Source organism: Maniola hyperantus, chromosome 19 (assembly GCF_902806685.2).
Source record: "Maniola hyperantus chromosome 19, iAphHyp1.2, whole genome shotgun sequence".
Taxonomy (NCBI): Eukaryota; Metazoa; Arthropoda; class Insecta; order Lepidoptera; family Nymphalidae; genus Maniola; species Maniola hyperantus.
Window position 1 is genome coordinate 5,347,948 of NC_048554.1, and position 23,015 is coordinate 5,370,962.

General features: G+C 37.9%; 1 protein-coding gene and 1 pseudogene across 3 annotated transcripts in view; both read left to right on the forward strand.

Moving 5' to 3' along the window:
* Nucleotides 1-23,015, forward strand: part of LOC117991472 (probable G-protein coupled receptor CG31760) — a 74,958-nt gene that overhangs the window by 24,617 nt on the left and 27,326 nt on the right. For 2 of the 3 annotated variants that reach the window (XM_069504903.1, XM_069504904.1), the window contains exon 2: nucleotides 11,407-11,432. The exons of the other annotated variant lie outside the window; for it this stretch is intronic. The gene's annotated coding sequence lies outside the window, so the exon portion shown is untranslated. The remainder of the gene's footprint in view (nucleotides 1-11,406; nucleotides 11,433-23,015) is intronic. 3 annotated transcript variants of the gene reach the window in all.
* On the forward strand, nucleotides 4,921-5,711 carry LOC117991045 (uncharacterized oxidoreductase TM_0325-like; annotated as a pseudogene).

A 23,015-nucleotide genomic window follows, 5' to 3' on the forward strand; every position in this document is an offset into this window, starting at 1 on the left:
TAGAATGTACAGGTGAAGACCTTTCATATAATACCCCACTTGATATAGTCACTCACTTCGAAAGTTGAAAATACTAATTATTAGTTTGTACTCGTAGTTTAATTAGTGTAATTGGCTTTATGGCCGTTCTAATTAAATAATAAATAAATAATAATAATAATAATAATGACCACAATTTAATTTTTTTTGTGTGATCTAACCCTAAATTCACGGTTTTCAGATTTTTCCCCAAATGTCAGCTATAAGATCTACCTACCTGCCAAATTTCATGATTCTAGGTCAACGGGAAGTACCCTGTAGGTTTCTTGACAGACAGACGGACAGACAGACAGACAGACAGACAACAAAGTGATCCTATATGGGTTCCGTTTTTCCTTTTGAGGTACGGAACCCTAAAAATGAAGATTTGATTTTAATTTGACATACCTAAGTCCGCGAAAGGTCGAGATGGCAATTGGGATATGAGGTGGGGGGACGCCCCACACCAGGTTAAGGCCACTAAGGCGGCGGCTGTGCGAGGCGTTCTCTCCCCGTTATCTCGACCTATCGCGTACTATATTATAGTAGAGTATTTATAAATACCTAGGCAAATTCCTCCGCGTCGATTTAGTTTTTTCTAAGTTCCGTGAGAACTCTTCCACTTACTGGATAAAAAGTAGCCTAGGTAGGTATAAGCCGGCCGAAATATCTGCGAACCTGGCCGTGCTTGCAGTTGGCACCGGTACTCGACAGACGAAAACGGGCGAGTTGCGGGGAAGCGCGAGGGGAAGCTCTTTCCTGCGAGGTGTCTAGATATTTCCGCCACGTTATAGAACTCTCACTTTCCATCAGGTGTGAATGTGGTCAAGGCTTGGCGGCAAGCGTGTACTTACCTTTAGTTTAAAAATAATAATAGAAGGGAATATAACTGTATTTTCCTGTGGTTCTTCTCTAGAATGCAAGCTATCTGCATAGGTTTTTATCTAGTATCTACCCATCAAAATTAATTCAATGGTTATAAGCCGTGAAAAAGTAAAAACAGTCTGAAAAGCTGCTCATTCATTCACGCTGCTTTTGTCTGCTCCGGTATGTTCAGTGGAAAGGCACCTTTATTACATCGACAGTAAAGCTTGAAATATACAGAACGCGTGCCGGAATATGCCCAACGAAGCTCCTAGAAATTGTAATCCATAAATGCGAAAGTGTCTGTATCTATTATCTTTTCACTGCTAAACCACTGAAATGATACGAAAAAGGTACAGCGATAGCTTGCATCGTGAAGACAGGACGGATGGTAGGATAGGATTCTTTTTATCCCGGAAAATCCAGATATAAGCCACACGTAGCCATGGGTCATGGCTACGTAGCCAGCAACGACGTCGCCATGGCATCCCGACTCTCACCCAGTGTGTTAGGGCTCTTATAATTCCTTGCATTTTAATTTCCAAATCAATAGGATCTACCAGGGTTGTTACGGATGCCAATATTTTGACATCTGCGGATGCGAAGCTGATGCTGATGCTGATGTCTGAATTAATGCGAATGTCCCGAATTGGCGTATGCGGGTGTAACTATCCGTAACACCCCTGTTAGGTACCATTGTACACTTTTTGATTGTTCAGTTAGCGAACGAAAATATCAACTAGCAAACACGCGCAAGGCATGCGCCAATCTGGCCCCGCTCACTTTCTTCGCAGGTCGTTACTTGTCACAAATGAATCCGTAAAAGCTCCGAATTAATTGATGCGGATGCGGATGTCTTAATTAATGCGAATGTTCCACGTTTGCGGATGTGGATGCGTATATCCGTAACACTCCTGATACCTACGCATGATGTCCTGTCGTGCAGTTTCCGTCACGCCGCGCTTTGTGTGTTTCAAGCTTTCACTTTCCGGCAGATGATTGGTTTCAGCTGGAATTAATTAAATTCGTCGGTGCCTACAAGATAATAAAAAAAACCATTGATTTTGTTGCGGTTTGCGGGTTTTTGGTAATTGCAAAATGTAGTCTGCCCATATCCGCCCCAATTCGCTTTGTCGCGACCGCGGCTAGTTCACTCTGCCAACAAGGGGTTGTTATTAGATTGAAACGTACCCCTCCCTTTCCGCCTTCTTTGTAATTATAGAGAGAGAGAGAGAGAGAGCCAGCGCTTGCCGGACCTTCGTTATTTTATAAAAGCTGAAAGTTTCTCTGCGTATTGTCGCCAACACTGGGAGGAACTTTTGTTTGGATCATGGTGGCTTTGGGAGATAACAGCTAATAAAGGTGTAAAAATCTTACGTTACAGTCAATTTTTTTTATATTTTCTTCGGAATAGTATTAGAAATCACGTCATCACCCAGACCCAGGTCACCAGACCCTTAGTGTCGTGGCAACCCTCTGCCAGACACACTTAATCTTAAAAGATGTCTGGCCCGCACAGCCCAGCTAACCCGATTCGGTATATCGCGGGTGACGTGTGCGAGGTGTCCCCCTGACTCATACCTCGGTTGCCATCTCGACCTGGCACGTACTATAGATACGTAATTCAAGCCGTTACGAAGTTCAAACGTCGTAGCCTATAACTGTATTTGTAGATATCTGGCATTTCCTCTTCCAGAATCTTGATAATAATATGTACCATTATACAGTACGCGCCAGAAAGTAATGTACATCGACATTTAGATGGATATAGCAGATTTGTAGAGCGCTGTCCCTGTCATTGAGATCGACAAAACGTCATATGGGTATGCGTCAAACATGTCAAAGCCGAAATGTCATTCTAAAGGCCGATGTACTGTACCTACTTACCTAAGCGGTTACAATATCTTTGAAAGGTAAAACCAAACGAACTCGTGGTTCACACAATATCTTTGTACGAGTAGGTAACGGACGTACAGTACGCTGCAGAAAATAATAAACATCGACCTTTAGAATGAGAGGTTGGCTTGGTAGAGCGTTGTCTCTGTCACTCATACCGTACTCCTCATACTCGTACTCATATGTAACGTTTGGTCGGTCTCAACGACAGAGACAATGCTCTACAAAATCGCTATCTCTTTCTAAAGGTCGATGTAGATTGTAGACATTATTTTCTGCCGCGCACTGTACGGACTTTATCCTTTCCTATCTTTCCGCAACTCGATATTGCGGATGCACTTCGACCCCCTTCTTTCTTATTTGTATCTTTTGTGCTCCCTGACTTATATATTACTTCCTAAGGACAGAGCCATTAAGGTGACGCAGGACGCTCGACCGATATTGGCAGCGCACGTGGGAAACATGTTTGCTTTTCACTTGACATTGTATGAGAAAGTTGAGAGGCACGATGATTTTCACTGAAATCAAGCGCGCGAAAAGGGTTTAGGAAAAGTATTTTTGAGAATAAACTGCTGAATTTATGTTTGCAAAGTAAAGTTATTTTAACTAATGAATAAATAAACTACGTCTAATGATAAATTGTTTTAGAATTTTCATATCCCTAATCTTATTTATTTACGCCCAAAGTTGTCATTAATTTCGTGTTAAAATAGGAATTTTTTGAGCCTCGTAACTTTTAAATCAATATTTTTGTCAATGTTTTATATATCAATAAACCTAGATAATGACGAGATAAATCGATACAATTCTTAGTTTTGTGCGTACAATATCGAATATTGTCTTAATTTCCCTCCTACGTTTGTATGAGGAAAGCACTGAACTGAGTCCCCTTAAACAAGCAAAATGCCACCGATTCATTGGTCCTAAAATGTTTATTTAGCACCATTGCAACCTCAGTGACGTCTGGATTTCAAACGGGTCGTTCATTAGTATCTAAGAGGTGGCGCTGATTTATTTGGTTCCAAAACCGTGAAAAATTTTGTTCGCTTGAGCATATCTTGTCATTTATATCGATGTTTGTGCTTGTCCCGTCCTTTGTCCCTGCATCTCTCTCAATCCTGGTTCCATGTTTTATTGCGTTCTAAGTTCCATACAATCAGACCGTTTTAAAATCCTCTTTCTTATTTGAGATACTTTTGCAATATTGTCCTCGTAAAGGAAATTTAGTCTTGTAGATAGTTATAAGTCCCGCAAATTGCTAATGCGCATGGCCGCCATTTTAGTGACGTCAGCACTAGACTGAAGTTTCGAGCTGATGGTATATTTTTATTTTGGCTGAAGTCAAAATGACGTCATTTCGATATTACTGAGACATGGTTCCAGCGCAACAGCAATTTGCGGTTGCAGTTTCCGTTCCGGTTCAGTAATTTCGGTTATACGCTGAACTGATATTATTTAACTAAGTAAGTAATAATAATTATTATTATATTTAGTAACGATAACAATATCACACTGACCTATCTATACCTACTTACTTATGATAAAACTCACGGGCAATTTCTGTCCATCTCACTAATAATAAAAATGTGAAAGCTTGAATGTTTGTTACTCCATCATGCCACAATGTTTGATGATTTGGCTGAAAGGAACGAAGATACCCTGAATTAACACATTTTTATCCCGGGAAATTAAAGGTTTCCGCGGGATTGTCAAAAACCTATATCCATGCGGACGAATTTTTTTAAACCTAGAATGTATTGTCAAGCAGGTTCCATGTAAAAGTGAAGATCTAATGAGTAGGTTTGGGGATGTAGAACGGAACTCCTCCATGCCACAGCAAATCAATGGCAATCAATAAAAAGTAGACTTTTAACAAAACATTCCTTATGTTTTGGTATAAAAAAATTATAAAAAATTTCAGTTTGGGTTTTTTTAATCATTCAAATCATTTCACAAAGGTTTAAGTATGTATATTATAAATGTAATATAATATTATGTAACACATTCATATTATTTGTCTATGGAATAGGAACCTAGCCGTGCAAAGCCGGGGCGGGTCAGCTAGTAGTACCTAACATAATAAAATATAATGATAAGAAGTTATAGTTGTGTATAAAACATTTTTTTTAAACTATTATTTATTAGTACTTTATTAAAATGTCTTTCAACGACATCGTAGTGATTGTGACTGGTGCCAGCTCTGGTATTGGTGCCGCAGCGGCTTTAAAGTTTGCAGAAGAAGGTGCTAACGTGGTTATTGTCGCGAGAAATAAGGAAAAACTTACTGCAGTTGCAGAAAAATGTGCAGAAAATGGAAAAAAAACCGCTTGTTATTGTAGCCGATTTGACCAAGGATGCAGGTCTAAAGGAGATTATTGATACGACTCTCACCCAATTTGGAAAGTTGAATGTTTTGGTAAACAATGCTGGTATATGCGGTTTTGTGGATATAGTGTCGGATAATATTATGAACAAATTTGACGAGATCATTGCCACTAATTTGAGAGCTGCTGCATACCTCATCAACCTCAGCATGCCTCATCTTATAAAGTCTCGTGGAAATGTTGTCAACATATCTGGCGTTGCGGCTCATGCTGTCCTATATCCGGGAAACCTTGCGTACTGCACTTCAAAAGCAGCGTTGGATCATTTCACAAGAGGTGTCGCTTTGGATGTAGCATCTCACGGTGTACGGCTGAATTCGATTTGTCCTGGGCCTGTAAAATCGGATTATGTGGACTCATTGATTCCAGATAAAACCAAGCATAAAGACTTTTGGGATACGATATCAAATCGGACGGCCCTCGGAAAGTTGATAGAGCCCGAAGAAGTCGCTGATTTAATACTATACCTGGCGAGTGATAAAGCGAGAAGTATCACAGGTTCTTCATTTCTAATAGATGGAGGGATGCTTCTTAAAGGATAAAAGTAATATATAGAAAAACAAAATTCTTATCATTAGATGCTTCAATAATATATCGAGAAATAGACAGTCTGATTAAAATAAGCGTAGGCAAATGTGAGTTCTTATCAAAAACCTAGGTAGTTCATAATAACATTATTTTAATCTAAGTTAGATTAGACTATCTGCTTAAACGTGTTAGCTATATTTAATTTATAGCCATGTTAGATTACGATACTGTTTGTATAAAAATAAGTAATTACCCAAGTATAATATCTTTGTTTGTTCCCTTATGCGTTCCTATATCATTCAACTGATGAAACTTTGTTCATTTATTGCTGGGAGTTGCCGGGCAGGTTTTGACATAGTACCATCGATTTAGAATACTGTGTCGCACGATTCGCTCCGTGCTTAGACACGCACTTATAATAATACTAGTTTATGCTCGCGACTTCGTCCGCATGGACTAAACAAATTTCAAACCTCTATTTCACTCCCTTAGAGGTTGAATTTTCAAAAATCCTTCTTAACGGATGCCTACGTCATAATAGCTATCTGCATTGACTGAAGTTGAAGTTTCAAGCTGATGGTATATTTTTATTTCGGCTGACGTCAAAACGACGTCATTTCGATGTTAATGAATGAGATATGGTTCTAGCGCAAAAGCAATTTGCGGGACTTATATTATCTACTGTTTACATCAAATCTACAATTGGTCGGAATGTCAAGAGCAGCAAATATAATTTTAGATGCAACTGTCGATAACAGAATATACTCTCTAATAAAGGTACCTATTACACGTTTATGTTGCAAGAAAAACATCATTCTGTAATGATATATATTCTAACGAAAATATTATCTATACAAGTTGGTTTAAACTATACCTACCTGTCTTAGCTGCTATGCTGCTATGTAGGTAGTGATCGAAAAACAAGTACTTAGTCTAATCTGAAATTGCAATATCGTGGTTTGTGCTGATCATAGGTCGCGATTACACCTGTAAGTTTTACTCACGTAAGTAGCTCACGTAATTAATTTTATTGACGACAAATTTACTTAGGTAAATGTACTTGTAAGAGTGTTTACATTAGTTTTATCGTAAGTTAATTATGTAAGCTACTTAAGTAAGTAAAACTTACAGGTGTATCCGCGGCCTAACGTACAGAACACTAAGCATAATTGAATTCGCATTATTATGTAAATGCACCCTCACTCACTGAAAGAGCAATCTCGTCTGCACTGTTGAGCAGGGCCGTCAACTTTCATTGGTTGTTTGTTACTTTTATGTATTAAGATTCATCGATCATGCTTAGTTTCTTTTTGAAAATAACTAACGTAAAATTAGCTCCTGGCGTCTACGTACATACCTATTTCAGGAATATATATGAAACATATGTGTGACAAGCCCCAATGAAATAAGCTGTGAGAAAGCGATTCTAAGTAGGTAAGTATTATATGGTTTCTCGCAAAATTAAATTATTATTGCGAGTTATTGTAATTTATTTGACTAATGGAATTCTTTCGAGTAATTAATTATATTTGAAAGAGTTGATTAAAATCAGCAACACGCGGTCCCCGTATACAGATGCAATTATCAAATAGCAGATACCATTTCTAAGCTGTGATAACCTAGTGGTTAGGACGTCCGCCTTCTAATCGGACGACGGAGTTTCGATCCCGTTCACGCACCTCTAACTTTTCGTAGTTATGTGCGTTTTAATTAATTAAATATCACTTGCTTTAACGGTGAAGAAAAACATCGCAGAGACCTGGTGTGTGAAGTCTACCAATCCGCACATGGCCAGTGTGGTAGACTAAGTATGTCCAAAACCCTTCTCACTCTGAGAGGAGACCGTGCTCTGTAGTGAGCCGGCGATGGGTTGAATATGATGATGATATACCATTTCTATTACCTTTTTTAGAGTTCTGAGCTCATAATCTAACGGGTAAAAACTTGGAGCCACCCGCGCCACCACGGGGCGCTTAGTTTTTGTTCGCAACTTGTCGCCAGTTTTTCAAATCTTTTTCTCTATCTCTCAAGTTTTATGCCGCCTCTGTTTCTTTTCTCGCCAGGGATTTAAAAATCTATCAGTATTCAATAGGCGTGTTCCATTTTAAACTTTAAAGTGCTTTTCGAAGTAATATCTACCTACTTGTGCGCTTGTTTCATGTTTTTCTTTTAAAACCTGCTGCTGGATTGCGGTAGAATAACAGCTTCAATGTCCCGATCACAATCATCTCTGATTGGTTGATGCTCGCTCACTATTGGCTACAATGCATTGTTGCAACAAGAATCGCACAAATTCAGCCAATCAGAACAATTGAGATTGTAATAATGATTGATGATTTTACGAAATCAACCTACCGTTGTCCGCAACTTATATTGTAGTATGTGCATGTGCATTTTAAACAATTAAACATTGCTTTAACAGTGACGGAAAACATCGTAAGGAAAACAGCATGTCTGAGAGTTTAGCATAATTTTCTCGTGGGTGTGTGAAGCCTGCTACTGTAAGTCTGTGAAATTGATCAGCGTGGTGGACTATGTCCTAAGCTTTTCTCATTCTGAGAGGAGACAACTCATCCTCCTCCTCAGTAGTAGACCGACGATGGGTTGTTAGGTCATTACGCTACGCTGGTTCTTCTCGGTAGGAACGGCATTCCGAACCTGTGGTAAATTAAACTTACTTGTAAAAGTTTACTTGAATCAAAATATAAAAAAAAAAATATAAAACATTGTTATTAACAACTATAAAAATCTCGTTGGGCACGGATAACCGTCGATTGCCGCTGTGGTGGCTGTGGGCGTTTTAGACTTGATATCCCGTAAATGTAGTGAATAGGTGCCTACCTAAACAATAATAAACAAATTAAATGAAATATCGCCTCAATAAACGCCAAAGCATCCAATGACGGGAGAATGAACCACAACCACCCGCGGCCTCATTTGCATAATTGTGTGAAACGCAGCGAGTTTCCTATTATGATAACTTTTCATAATAATCGCCTGCAACGCTATCAAGCGATATTGCAGCTCGCGCTTTTACATTGTTATATTAGGTCTAGCTAGGATAGCTGAGAAGTCGGCAGTTTGCTGTGTTACCTTTACCTCTGTAACCTTTTTATGGCCCACCCGCTGAAAGGATCTTAAAGCGTAGCTTGCATCCTGGAGACGAATATAAGTAATTTTTTTAATCTATACAACCTTAAGGCATCTTAAGTTAGCCTCTGAGAAGATAACAATGCTGTAGATTTACATTTTGACAATGAAAGAATGTGAATTTGTTAGTGATTCTCTGACATGGTTACACTTTTAAGTTTAACTGGTTTGACTTTAATTTTGTTTGTAACGATGGGGCTGGCATATTTAGGTCACCTAGAAAAGCCCATTAAAAATATCAGAATAAAAGAAACTCGAGAAAGAAGAAAAGTCACTTAAAATATACCTTACCTTGACGATGATTTCTAAAATAGAAAATATTTGTTTTGGACAGATTAAATTGGAGCAGATCGTAGGCTTTTTCTTGGAAAAGCGGGGTTTTAAAGAGTACTTAAAAGGTTTGAATAACTTTCAAATATCCACTTACTCATTAAAATACCTTGGACCTAATAATAAATCAAAATGTATACCTACCTAACTTTCTGCTTGAAATTTGGAATTCCTTCAACAATTCCTAGCACCTTTTCATTCTACATTCTACTTGAGTGTTGTGAAATATTTGATACTCTTGCCACTTGAATACACGACACTACATAAAGAAGTTTTCGCCTAATCGTAATAAAATTCAAATCTTAGCATTTAAACTACCGTGAGTGATTTCCATTCTAAATAATATCTGTCCCGGCTGTACTCACGTGTGTAGTCGACGTTAGCCCGACTAGTTTCGAACCCATACGGGGTCCTTTTTCAAGGGAGTCCGTTCGCGCACGCGCCGAGGTTTTGACTGCGGGACGCACGTGCCGCTGCCCGTAGAGCCCGTTGTGAGGGTGGGTGGATTTCGGTGACGGTTCCAGTGATGAAGAACAGCAGAAACTGTCGGGAGACGATCGGCAGCTGTCTCCCCCCCCCCCCCCCCCCCAGCCACCCTCACAACGGGCTCTACGGGCAGCGGCACGTGCGTCCCGCAGTCAAAACCGCGGCGCGTGCGCGAACGGACTCCCTTGAAAAAGGACCCCGTATGGGTTCGAAACTAGTCGGGCTAACGTCGACTACACACGTGAGTAAAGCCGGGACAGATATTATTTAAAATTCAAATCATCACTTTGATTCGCGTTCGCTGAGAGTTGAGACCCACTTGAATGCCTCATTTCAGGTTTCATTTTATTTGCAAGTTGTTGGCTTCTCCTATCATAGTAGCGCGTCTGTGGATGAAATGAAATTTCTCGAGAGCCGAGAGCAAATCGATAGGTGTTTGCGATTGTTGGAATATTCGTCGTCGTCCCAAACTCCCAACCGTTAGATGTTGGATAGAAGCAGGCGACACATTGTGGACGTCCATGATATACAAGGAACCATAAGCATAGTTCACTATAATCCGCCAAAATAGACAAATCTGTGTGGTACCTAAATCGTCCAGCATGCGACGCGCACCTTCCGCCTTCCCACTACTACAGAAGCAGGAAAAGCAAACCATACGGGGTGTATTGCTTGCTTTTCTAACCAACACATCACCCCAAAAATCTCCTTGAGTACACTCAACGTATCTGAAATGGCAATTAGGGAGGGAACACCCGCACAGCCCCGCGCTAACCCAGTGTGGGCGAGCGCGGGTTACGTGCGGGTGTGCGGGGCGTCTCCCCGCCCTTTACCCTGCTTACCATCTCAATCTGTCGCGTCGCGGACTATAAAATTATGCTTTCCAATACCACCCTTATGGGCGAATTTTCCAAAAATCCTGAAACACTTATTTCTTCATTTGTGACCGAAAACCCAAATACCAATTTTCATGCAAATAACTTGACAAATGACGGACTTTCATACAAACTTCCATCCCCCATTTAACCCACTTAGGAGTGGAATTTCGAAAAATCCTTTCTTAGTGGATACCTACTCTTTACAAAGAATAGACCCTCCAAATTTCATGTCTTTAGGACCAGTGGTTTAGGCTGTGCGTTGATTTCACATACAAACTTTCATCCCCTATTTTACCACCCTTATGCACAAATTTTCCAAACATTCTGAGACACGTATTTCTTTATTTTTTATTTATTGACCAGCGGTTTAGGCTGTGCGTTGATATCTATGTCAGTCAGTCAGTCAGTCAGGACTTTGAATTTTATATATATAGATGAGCCCCACCCTTTACCATTTCAGCTTAGTTGGCCCGATGAGCTGTGGGATGGATGTCCTTATTTGTGATCAACGTTGAAATATGAAACTATCTAAGAATAGTGAGACTTGTATGTACTTAATGCCATTTTTAAAAATCATCTAACAAACGCTCAAGCAAGCATGTACAAAGAGAGTTGAGCTGTAAGGCTTAAGCTGACTGCAAAAGCCAGATATGCAATCCGTGTGCCTTCTTCGAAACGAAGTTTGGGGATCTACATGCGAAAAGCTATTTAAGATTATAAGATATGCAATGGAAGTCGCAAATTCGACCAGACTGATGTGTAATCGTCTAAAAGTTAATTTATCATTGAAATTCAGTTTATTTTTTAACTAGTTCCTTTCTTTGTAATTCATGTGATAGACTAACCTAACTTCGACATTTCATTGCTTTCAGGTCCAAGAATGATTTGAATATTTTGGGTAAGTTTTTACACTTCTATTACAATTTTAATAAAACGCCAATACTGTTTTACTCACTAGAGGGAATTCCTAATTACGAGCAATGTTTGCAAGTTCGTGCATTTTTTAATAGAAATTCTATAAGGGCGCCTTTTGCTTGTTTTCTGTCATATTCCTGGATTTGGTTTATAGTAGGTACAATGGGAGCAGGTTATTCCAAGTGCGCTTCCCTTTTACCAACTGCTTTATGACGGTGAAGGAAACCATGTGTGGAAACCTGCATGCCTGAGAGTTCTCCATAATGTGCTGAAAGGTGTGTGAAGTCTGCCAATCCGCACTTGGCTAGCGTGGTGGTAAAACCCCTTCTCATTCTGGCGATTAACTAATCTGGAAATGATCTTATCTTCGCTAGAGTGGTTAATGAAATGAATGTGTTTTATTGTGAAACTCTCTTTTCATAATAAATGCTGTATAAACAAGTATGAAAACTTAAAATAAGTAAGGAGATAGCTCTCGAGTTTAGTTTTGCATCGTAAAGAGGCTGCGAAGTGGAAAGGAGGTTGGCACGGGATTTAATACTCTGTTAAAACACTCGTAAGCTTTTATTTAGCGCTTACTTTTAAATTTGGCACAACTCTAAGGCTGCGATTACATCTGTAAGTTTTACTCACGTAAGTAACTTACACACTTAGGAGTGTTTACATTAGTTTTGTCGTAAGTTAATCTTGTAACCTACTTATGCGAGTAAAACTTACAGGTGTAATTGCGGCCTAACGTAAGTCGTAACGGCGAGTTCTTAAGCGATTATTAGAGAGTAGACCAGTGTCTAGTCTGTATTTAGACCATCATCGTCATAATCAACTTATCGCTGGCCCACAACTGAGCACAGTACGTGGCAGAAAATAATGTACATCGATCTTTAGAAGGAGATAGCGGATTTGTAGAGCATTATCTTTGTCGTTGAGACCGACAAAACGTCATATAGGTATGAGTGATTGAGATAACGTTCTACAAAGCCGAAATGTCATTTTAAAGACCGATGTTCATTATTTTCTGCCGTGTACCTCCTGTACGGAGCATGAGAAGGGCTGGCCAAGAGCGTATTGGCAGACTTCATACACCTTTAAGAATATAACCTACGGAGAACTCTCAGTCATGCAGGTTCACCGTTAAAGCAAGTGATTCTTAATTTTACAAAGCGCGCATAACTTCGAATAGTTATAGATGCAGATGCGTGCCCAGAACAGAACCCTCTGATTAGGGGCCGACTTCTTAACCACTAGGCTATCGTTGCTTATTTAGATATTCCGAGTTCGATTCAATTTCGCCGTGCGATTTTTTCGCAGAATTCTGTGACTTGGAAATTGTATTTTCGTTGTATTTATATACTTACATTTCCAGTTTTAACTAAACTCATATTTTACGTGCGCGCTCCAAACTCTCCCAATAAGAAAACTATAAACGAATTCCTGCTGGGTTTTCTATTAAATTAAATAACAGTTGTTGAAAGTACCTACGTTAGTGTTTGCCACTAGCGGTAATCGACTTTACAGTTTCAAACTCTAATTACCACTAGAGTTGACTCCTGAGAGGCTGCTGGCAAAGTTTTCATACATTTTTTGACTTATTTTTCAAAGCGGAAAAGCTCTTCAACTTCTTTACATGTTTCTGTTTTTCTTTCGGTTCGGGAAGGAAAAACTTGATCTACCTATTAAATGAGGTCATAGAATTATGTTACTGTACTGTATCCACGAAAAGAAGTTAGTATAGTGCGCTCTCTGTTATGTAATCCCATACAAATGACAGAGACAAAAATCTCAGTGGATGTTAACCATTTTGAGTCACCAACCAACCACAAACGAAGATTGTGTAGCATGAAAACTGACAGTTTTTGAACTACCTAGATCGACCTTTTCGAAGGAGATAGCAGATTTGTAGAGCATTGTCTCGGTCGTTTAGACCGGCAAAACGTCATATAGGTATGAGTGACAGAGACAACGCTCTACAAAGCCGAAATGTCATTCTAAAGGCCTATTGTACATTACTTTCTGCCGCGTACTGTAACAGGTACAACCTATATTTAATTTTGTACATAGTTCAGAAAACTAGAGCAAAAATGTAACAAACCTAAGCACAGAATACTGTACTGTAAACGTAAATAAGGTTATAAACAGGATTTATTTATGGAATTGGAAAGAAATTCATTTATGTCCGGGCTTTTATTCAGGATAGAGTAGGCTTGACGGCGCGGAGGGAAATGAGGTTATCTCGAACGCAACAGCTTCCCCGTGAAAATTGTAAATAGAGGTAGCTCTAGCGCGCCTATGCTTTGTTACGTCTTATTTGATTTCCTGCCAAGTTGCTTTTCCGCCAAAAGGCGGATGGTTGCTAACAGCTTGTTAAGAAGAAATACTAAATTAAAATTCGAAAATAATTATTTCTTCTAAGGTAAGTACAGTACGCGGCCGAAAGTGATGAACATCGGCCTTCAGAATGACATTTCATGTTTGTAGAGCGTTGTCTCTGTCACTGATACCCATATGACGCTTTGTCGGTCTAAACGACAGAGACAGTGCTCTACAAATCTGCCATCTAAAGATCGATGTTCATCACTTTTTGCCGCGTACTGTAAAGCGTTTGAAATACAAATAGAAATTTTATTATTCAAATAAATTTTTGGTTTGGAATGTCTTTTTTTTTTATTGATCACGTAAATCACATTACGTAATAATGTAATATACATTCAAAATACACAGTTCGCCATCCTCTAGAAACTGTTGAAGTTTAGTCTTTCCTACTTATTATTATTTACTAGCTGATTCGTCCGCGTGAGTTTAGATTTTCAAAAATCGAGTTAGAACTCTTTGATTTTCCGGAATTAAAGTAGCCTATGTCAACTTCAACAATATCCATGTAAAAATCAGCTCAATCCCTTGCTCCGTTGCGGCGTGATTGATGGACAAAACAATAAACCAACAAACAACCACACTTTCGCATTAAATTTATATAGATTCTCGTTAAAAACTTGAAACGCTTGAAAATAAACTGTTGGATCAAATTATTATTTAACTCACAAGTAAAAAGCGGCGAGTCATTAAAGTTTTAAACACGAATCGTTGACCTACATACATAAAATCTGTGACGCTTTTGATTTTAACTAAAATATAATGTTCCATATATTATTACTAGCTTATGCTCGCGACTTCGTCCGCGTGGACTACACAAATTTCAAACCCCTATTCGGGTGGAATTTTTGAAACTACGTTCAAAATGGGTGTCTATCTTATAGAGTAAAGTATAGATAATACTCAGTGGAGTAAACATACATGCGTAATCTTCTAGACCAAACCGTTGGAGCTGTAGAGTACCTATGTACTTGTAGGTCCTGTACGTTAATGTAAATCAGGGTTGGAAAAAAACTGTTTTTTAAAACAAAAAAAAACACTTTTGTTTTAAACATGTTTAAAAAGTGTTTTGTTTAAATGTAAATAAAAAATATGTTCTACTAGTTTCTAATTTTTACCTAAAATTATACTGTATACATAAAGCGTTCTCCTGTGATGAGTAATTAAAATAGCTTGGCCCTGTAATAACATTACTATCATGAGATTTACAGACCCTTTGATATGACTTACGGGCCCTTTATCTAAAAAATAAAGGTAAACAGAAGGTTCTCGCATAATATAACAGACCCATTAAACGTGTCAGTTCATCTCATCTCAAGAACCTGCTCTTAGCGATTTTACGTAATATGTAGAGTAATTACTTAAGTGGTTGGAATTTGGAACATTGGAGGTAGGTAGGTAATAGGCATACCTTATTATTAATAGTTATACTTAATTTAATATAATAAAATTTTAATTTAAACATCTTTATTGTTTAACTATCTGATGCCCGCAACTTCGTCCGCGTGGATTTACGTTTTTCAAAATCCCGCGGGAACTGTTTGATTTTCCGGGATAAATATAGTAGCCTATGTCTTAATAAGGGTATAATGTATCTCCATTCCAAATTTCAGCCAAATCCGTCCAGTAGTTTTTGCGTGAAGGAGTAACAAACATACACACACACACATACAAACTTTCGCCTTTATAATATAAGTCAAGTAATTATAATATATAGTCGGGATACCTACTATGACAAAAAATAAAAAATACAGGATGTTCCTATTTTAAAAACAAAGGGCGACCTTACCTATCACTATAATGATCTCTTCCTGCAGCACTTGTCTTACTTTGTACTTAGTCTGTTTAGACTGCATAAAGTGGTCGAATAAGTAATAATAAGCTGAGCGGACGGCAACCAATGTGTCGTAGATCCAAATCTAACACGTTAGTAACGTAAGGTGGTCTCAGCTTCACACGTCATGATGAAACTGAAAGGGAAACAGAGGTATTATTAGTATTCCCATATTCATACAAATAAACTATTTCATTTCATTTTAACCTGACTAATATTAATTTCTTTTTAAAAGAGATAAGGAGGAGGTTTCCAGGCAACGTTCGAGAAAATTTTCATAGATGACGCTGAATATATTACCACCATTAAAGACGAAAAATAATACCTATATCTATATTCTATATCATATATGCTTTAAATTTTTAAATTTAAATCGGATGCGAAATTAACTAATTACTTCTATTATAGTCCACAGATTTTGTGGGGAAGAAAGGTAAGGAAAATTGCAGTGCACTCACTCTTCATCTATGTCATTGATTGACATGACCTAAACATTAAAGCATAGATCATATAGATATAGGTATTATTTTTCCTCTTTCGTGGCGACCTATGCGAAATATTCATAGATATCTATGAAAATTTTATTGAAGCTGTCCCTGAAACTTCCTCATTGTAATAGGCTAGTTGACACTTTTTTTAAGTTGGTCTTAAATGGTTAATATTTGTCCTATTAGATCAAAAAAATTAACACTATATTTTTTTGCGCCCTAAAAACCGTAAAACTTTAATTTAAAAATATATTTTTCTTAGACAGGTGAAAACACTGTCGGCCATGTTTGGCCCATAGATTATCTGTGCTCTGACGTCATGCATTTGTAAACAGAAGCATAACCTCCCAAAGTTTAATAAACATGACTTCTATACTAGTTTACATGAAAAATATAGTAATTATCGTTATTGTATCATCCGAGAATGTAAAAAACGCATCGATAAAGACCACAGGAAAGTTGTGGATTAGAGTGCCCAGTGAAATAAATATACGTAACACGCGAAGACTTGCTTAAAGGGATCCTATATGACAAAGACTTCAACCCAAATTTATTTTTGCAAAGATCAGTTTGTTGTAAGTCTTACTTAATAACTTATATTCAATTTATAAAGAGAAAACGATATTTTTTTACGTTTACTATGAGTTTTTAGAAATATATAAAAACTAGCTTATGCTCGTGACTTCGCCCGCGTGGACTTCATAAATTTCAAACCCCCATTTAATCCACTCAGGGGTGGAATTTCAAAAAATCCTTTCCTAGTGGATACCTTCTCTTTACCTACAAAGAACACACCCACCAAATTTCATGTATCTAGGACCAGCTGTTTAGATGTTTAGGCTGTGCGTTGATATATAAGTTAGTCAGGACTTTAAATTTTATATATATCGATACTACGTTAGTCCCCGCGTGACATAGGGATGACATTTCTTTGTTTACATATTTAATGACGTCACATCATGGCTGACAGCGTTTTCTGCGTTTCAAATAAAAATAAAAACTGTATTTTTTTTAATTGGTTTTATATATCCATCCTGCGTTTTTAAAAATTGTTATTGATATATTTCGTTGTCTTAAGCAAAATACTATAATAAATAATCATTTATTGGACGAAATTAGATATGAGTCAAGTAGCCTATTGCCTTACACGGTGCCAGGGTATTCGTAAGAGGTTCTGCGAAATACAGCAATACTTAGCACGGGTCTTCTCTCAGAATGAGAAAGAAGGGTTTTGGCCATAGTCCACCACACTGTCCAAGTCCGGATTGGCAGACTTCACACACCTTTAAGAACATTATGGAGAATTATTAGGTATGCAGGTTTCCTCACGATGTTTTTCTTCGCCATCAAAGCAAGTTAAAGTAAGTATAAATAAATACTTAATAATAAAAAATATTTTATAGTAGCAATAGGCTAGTTGACACTTTTTTTAAGTAGTTCTTAAATGGTTAATATTTGTCCTGTTAGACCAAAGAAATTAACACTATATTTTTTTGCGCCCTAAAAACCGTAAAACTTTAATTTAAAAATATATTTTTCTTAGACAGGTGAAAACACTGTCGGCCATGTTTGGCCGATAGATTATCTGTGCTCTGACGTCATGCATTTGTAAACAACAGCATAACCTCCCAAAGTTTAATAAACATGACTTCTATACTAGTTTACATGAAAAATATAGTAATTATCGTTATTGTATCATCCGATAATGTAAAAACGCATCGATAAAGACCACAGGAAAGTTGTGGATTAGAGTGCCCAGTGAAATAAATATACGTAACACGCGAAGACTTGCTTAAAGGGATCCTATATCACTAACGACTGCAACCCAAATTTATTTTTGCAAAGATCACTTTGTTGTAAGTCTTACTTAATAACTTATTCAATTTATAAAGAGAAAACGATAATTTTTTACGTTTACTATGAGTTTTTGGAAATAAATAAAAACTAGCTTATGCTCGTGACTTCGCCCGCGTGGACTTCATAAATTTCAAACCCCCATTTAATCCACTCAGGGGTGGAATTTCAAAAAACCCTTTCCTAGTGGATACCTTCTCTTTACCTACAAAGAACACACCCACCAAATTTCATGTATCTAGGACCAGCTGTTTAGATGCTTAGGCTGTGCGTTGATATATTATAAGTTAGTCAAGAGGACTTGAAATTTTATATATATGGATACTACGTTAGTCAATAGGGATGACATTTGTTTGTTTACATATTTAATGACGTCACATCATGGCTGACAGCGTTTTCTGAGTTTTAAATAAAAATAAAAACTGTATTTTTTTAAATTGGATTTATATATCCATCCTGCGTTTTTAATAATTGTTATTGATATATTTCGTTGTCTTAAGCAAAATACTATAATAAATAATCATTTATTGGACGAAATTAGATATGAGTCAAGTAGCCTATTGCGTTAAAAATAAGTGGATGACATTAATTATTTTTATGATGTCACAACCTAGTTAACGCTCTAATTAATTTATTAACGTTAACGTAGGGGTAACTTATTTACGTTAAAAAAAATTGAAGAATTTCATCTATACACTATAATATTATTTGTAGGTATAATATGGCGGGCCTCATAAAAAGCTCAGAGTCACCCAGGGGCGATGGAGAGAGCAATGCTTGGAGTTTCTGTACGTGATCAAATCAGAAATGAGTATAGATCCGTAAGAGAACCATAGGTCAACGGGTTGCGAATAGCTGAAATGGCAATGGGCAGGGCACATAAGTTTTGAAAAACCGATAGCTACGTTGCGGTTCCAAGGTGTTACAATGGCAGCCTTGCACCGGAAAGCGCAGCTTTAGAAGACCCCGAGTAGATGGATAAACGAGTCGCAGGGAGCCGCTGGATTCAGGCAGCGCAAGATCGTGGCATGCGGAAGTTCCTACAAGATGATGATGATGATGATGATGATTTTATATTTTGTAGATGATTACTTCAATTAATTTGTAGCCTGTAGTAAGTACTAAAGCGTTCATTGGTTGTTAAACTGTTACAGCGTCTTAGACGCGTCATAAAGTCTAGCACACCTGCTTTTAAGGCTGTCATCGCTCGTAAACACGCTATAATACCGCCATAATCGCTGGGATTCATGAAATGAAAGGGCCTTCCTACTTTATGTCCTTCCTTACAACTGAATCATTTTCTTATTATGTACCTTTGACAAACTAATTTGTGCAAAGACGAAAAAATAAACAGTGGCCTTAATGTGAAAGCCCGGTGATTCAGACGTCGTCGGTTGACCTCCTAGTTGAAGGTTTCGGATTCCGATCCCGGGCACGCACTTTTCACTTTTCAGAGTTTGCGGAAGTTACAGTAAAGAAAAACATCAATTTCTTAAAAGTTTTCTCACAGGTATTTGAAGTCTGCCAATCCGCACTTGGCCAGCGCGGTAGACTATGGCCACCCCCTTTTCATTCTGAGAGGAGACCCGTGCTCAGTAGTGAGCCATTGATGGGTCGATGATGATGATCCATAATAGTAGAACAGGGCAGCTGCTGGTGGCTTTATTTACATTTTACGTAAGTATAGGAACCTACTGTGGTAAATGTAAATAAAACCGACCCAGAAAGAAATTAGAAACATGTAGCCAGAGCTTTAAAGGTATCCGCTCTTCATTCAATTCAATTAGCTCTTCAATAAAGATGAGTTAGAAGCCAATAAGTGGTTTGGAAGACGAGTAAGGAAATAGATTCCGCAAGGTAATTTCGAGTGAAGGGAAACGTTTAAACGACCGGTAATCGTATAACATGTCATATAATACAACTAGCCTATGCTCACGACTTCGTCCGCGTGGACTACCTACGCAAGCAAATCCCTATTTTACCCCTTTAGAGCCGCTACACACTCATCCGATCCGAGTCCGTGAAAATACGTTCCGAAGTAGTCATAGAACTATTTGTATCGTAGCTTATGGCTATGACATACCCACTTACTAGCTTATGCCCGCGACTTCACCCGCGTGGACTACACAAATTTCAAACCCCTATTTTACCCCTTTGAATTTGAATTTTGAAAAATCCTTTCTAAGCGGATGCCTACGTTATAATAGCTATCTGCATGAGAAATTTCAGCCCGATCCGTCCAGTAGTTTAAGCTGCGTTTGTGCGTTCATAGATCAATGAGTAAGTCAGTCAGTCAGTCGCCTTTTCCTTTTATATATCATGATGTAGATATTTTTTATACCCGTATTTTCACGGATTCGGATCGAATGAGTGCGTGATCGCTCTTAGGGGTTGAATTTTCAAAAATGCTTTCTTATGGCGGATGTGAATGTATATGGCTAATGTGAGTTTTTCGACGAAATTGTAGGACTATAATTTCGTTGAAAAATTCACATTCAAAGTAACATATAGGTACCGTAGCTTGAAGTCTCTTTGTGTATGGGAGTTTTGTGAAGACAGCCAGATTGTAAAGCTCTTTGATATGACGAGTTATGTCCACGGAGCTCTTTTTGTGATGCAGAGTTCGGTAAATATAGGCGTTTTATACTTAAACCCCGTTACACGTTGGCAGCCAGGTCAAGGTCAAACTTTTTACCCGACTATGACAAAGCCAAAAGGAAGGGTTATGATTTTGGCAGTCTATGTATGTATGTTTGTAGGTATCTATGTGTGTTCCACTGTAGTGGCTAAACTACTGGGCCGATTTTGATGCTGAGGTGTCAATTGATCTGTTGTACATCGTGAGGAAACCTGCATACCTGAGCGTTCTCCATAATGTTCTCAAAGGTGTGTGAAATCTGCTAATCTGCACTTGGCCAGCGAGATAGACTATGGCCAAAACCCTTCTCACTCTGAAAGGAGATCCGTGCTCTGTAGTGAGCCGGAGATGTATAGATCATGAGGATAATGATGACAGGAAATAAAAAAACAACATGTTTCAAGACAAAACACTTATTTTTCGTTATGAAAATACATCATGGTTACCACCGGCCACGGGGGAGCACAGTGGTTATGTCGGACGAAATGTAACCATAACCATTTTAGATTTTGACCGAATTATGGCTATTAATGAAAGTTCCCAATTTGTAAGAAAATTGGAAAGAAACCTTTGTAAATATTTTACCTCGCGAATTTTTTTTCTTATTTGATGAGGAAAGTAATTAAGTATACCTACGGTTTTCCTGTAACGTTTTACCGAATCAAAACCAAAATATTAAATCCAATAGAGAATAATATGATGATAATGAGAAACATTCGAGAAACACAATATCCAAAACGATCATGATTTTCATGGGCGACGGTAATGACTTAACATGAGATGAGCCGCCTAATAGTTTGCTCGCTAATATATACAAAACCAGCCAAGTGCGAGTCAGGCTTGCGCACCGAGGGTTCCGTAGGTACTGCAGACTGACAGACAACTACCCGTAAAAGTTTTCAACGTAATGGGATGAACAATGCGGGAAGGGAACACATTGATATACAAAAAATCCGACCAAGATGTTGTTTTGCAGTCGTGGCATTAAGTTTGTGATAGGCATAGCCTGGGGCTTTGTCCATCTCGTTTACCGTGGTGCGCGCTATCTCTAACTTGTCGATAAGTTTTTTTTTTTAAGAATGTTAAACGACTAATATTCCCCTTTCCTCTCCAACTAGGTACTTATAATAATCTTTTTGGACGAATTTTGTTAAGTTTGAACGTCACGTTGTACGGAAGACGATTAATGACGTCACAATCCGTAAACGATAATTTTTTTCAATTTTTCAACATAAAAATAGAGTAATTTCTGCGGGAAAATATTTTTTACGCTAAAAAATTGAAAAATATTTGTCGCTTTTGGTACAGCAGTGCAGCGTGACGTTAATAATTGATTATTTTAAAAATAAATAAAAATCATGATTTTTTTAAAAAATTAATGAATTCTAGCTCCATATACTGCCGCTATACAACAACTCACGTCATTTTATTACTACAGTCCCTAACCTATTGGGAGATAGACTCAACACCAGGATAAGTTTCATTATTAGAATGTAAATCAACTCTTAACACAATGCCGAATATCTGGTCAGGGCATAGTCACACAAAGTTTCTTGGAACAATGCCCAATGTCGACACTTCCATTTCAGTATTAACTTTAAATGTTCAATTTAAACACGACTGTCCTAATGTGGGTTCTGTTACAGCTGTTCCGGTTCTTTTCTTTTTATCCTTCACTTAATTTATATGAGTTTTTAAACTTTCCTTTCTTCAGTTAATTGAAAAAGTTTTGTGTGAGGTATCACTACCCATTTTATAAATGCGAAAGTGTGTTTGTTTGTTGATTTATTGGTTTATTGGTGTGTTGGTTTGTTGGTTTATCCTTCAATCACGTCACAATGGAGCAAAGGATTGACGTGATTTTTTGCACAGATATAGTTTTTTTTTTTTTTATTACCAACAAAGAATGTTTAACAAATCCAATTTAGACACAGCAAAAAACCACGAAGGTTTAAAAAGTGTGTCATTCCGTCTACTTCTTAATACATAATAATAATAATAGTGTTTCTATAAACAATATAAATTGTTTATAGAAACACTATAGTTAAAGACCCTGGAGCGTGACATAGGCTATTTTCTATCCCGGAAAATCAAATGGGATTTTTGCGAAGCGAATGCCTACGTCATAATAGCTATCTGCATGCCAAATTTCAGCCCGATCCGTCCAGTAGTTTGAGCTGTGCGTTGACCGATCAGTCATTATCACTCACTAACATCATCAACCAAGCCAGTACCTCCAAAGGTGGCTTAGAGGGTTTGGGCTGAATTTTGCTCAGAGGTTTCCTTTATGGTTTAAACAAGAAAAAAGGCCGGATTTTCAAAATTCATCACGGGAGCAAAGCCGCGGGGGTTCGCTAGTAATCATATAAACTCAAGTTGACTGCA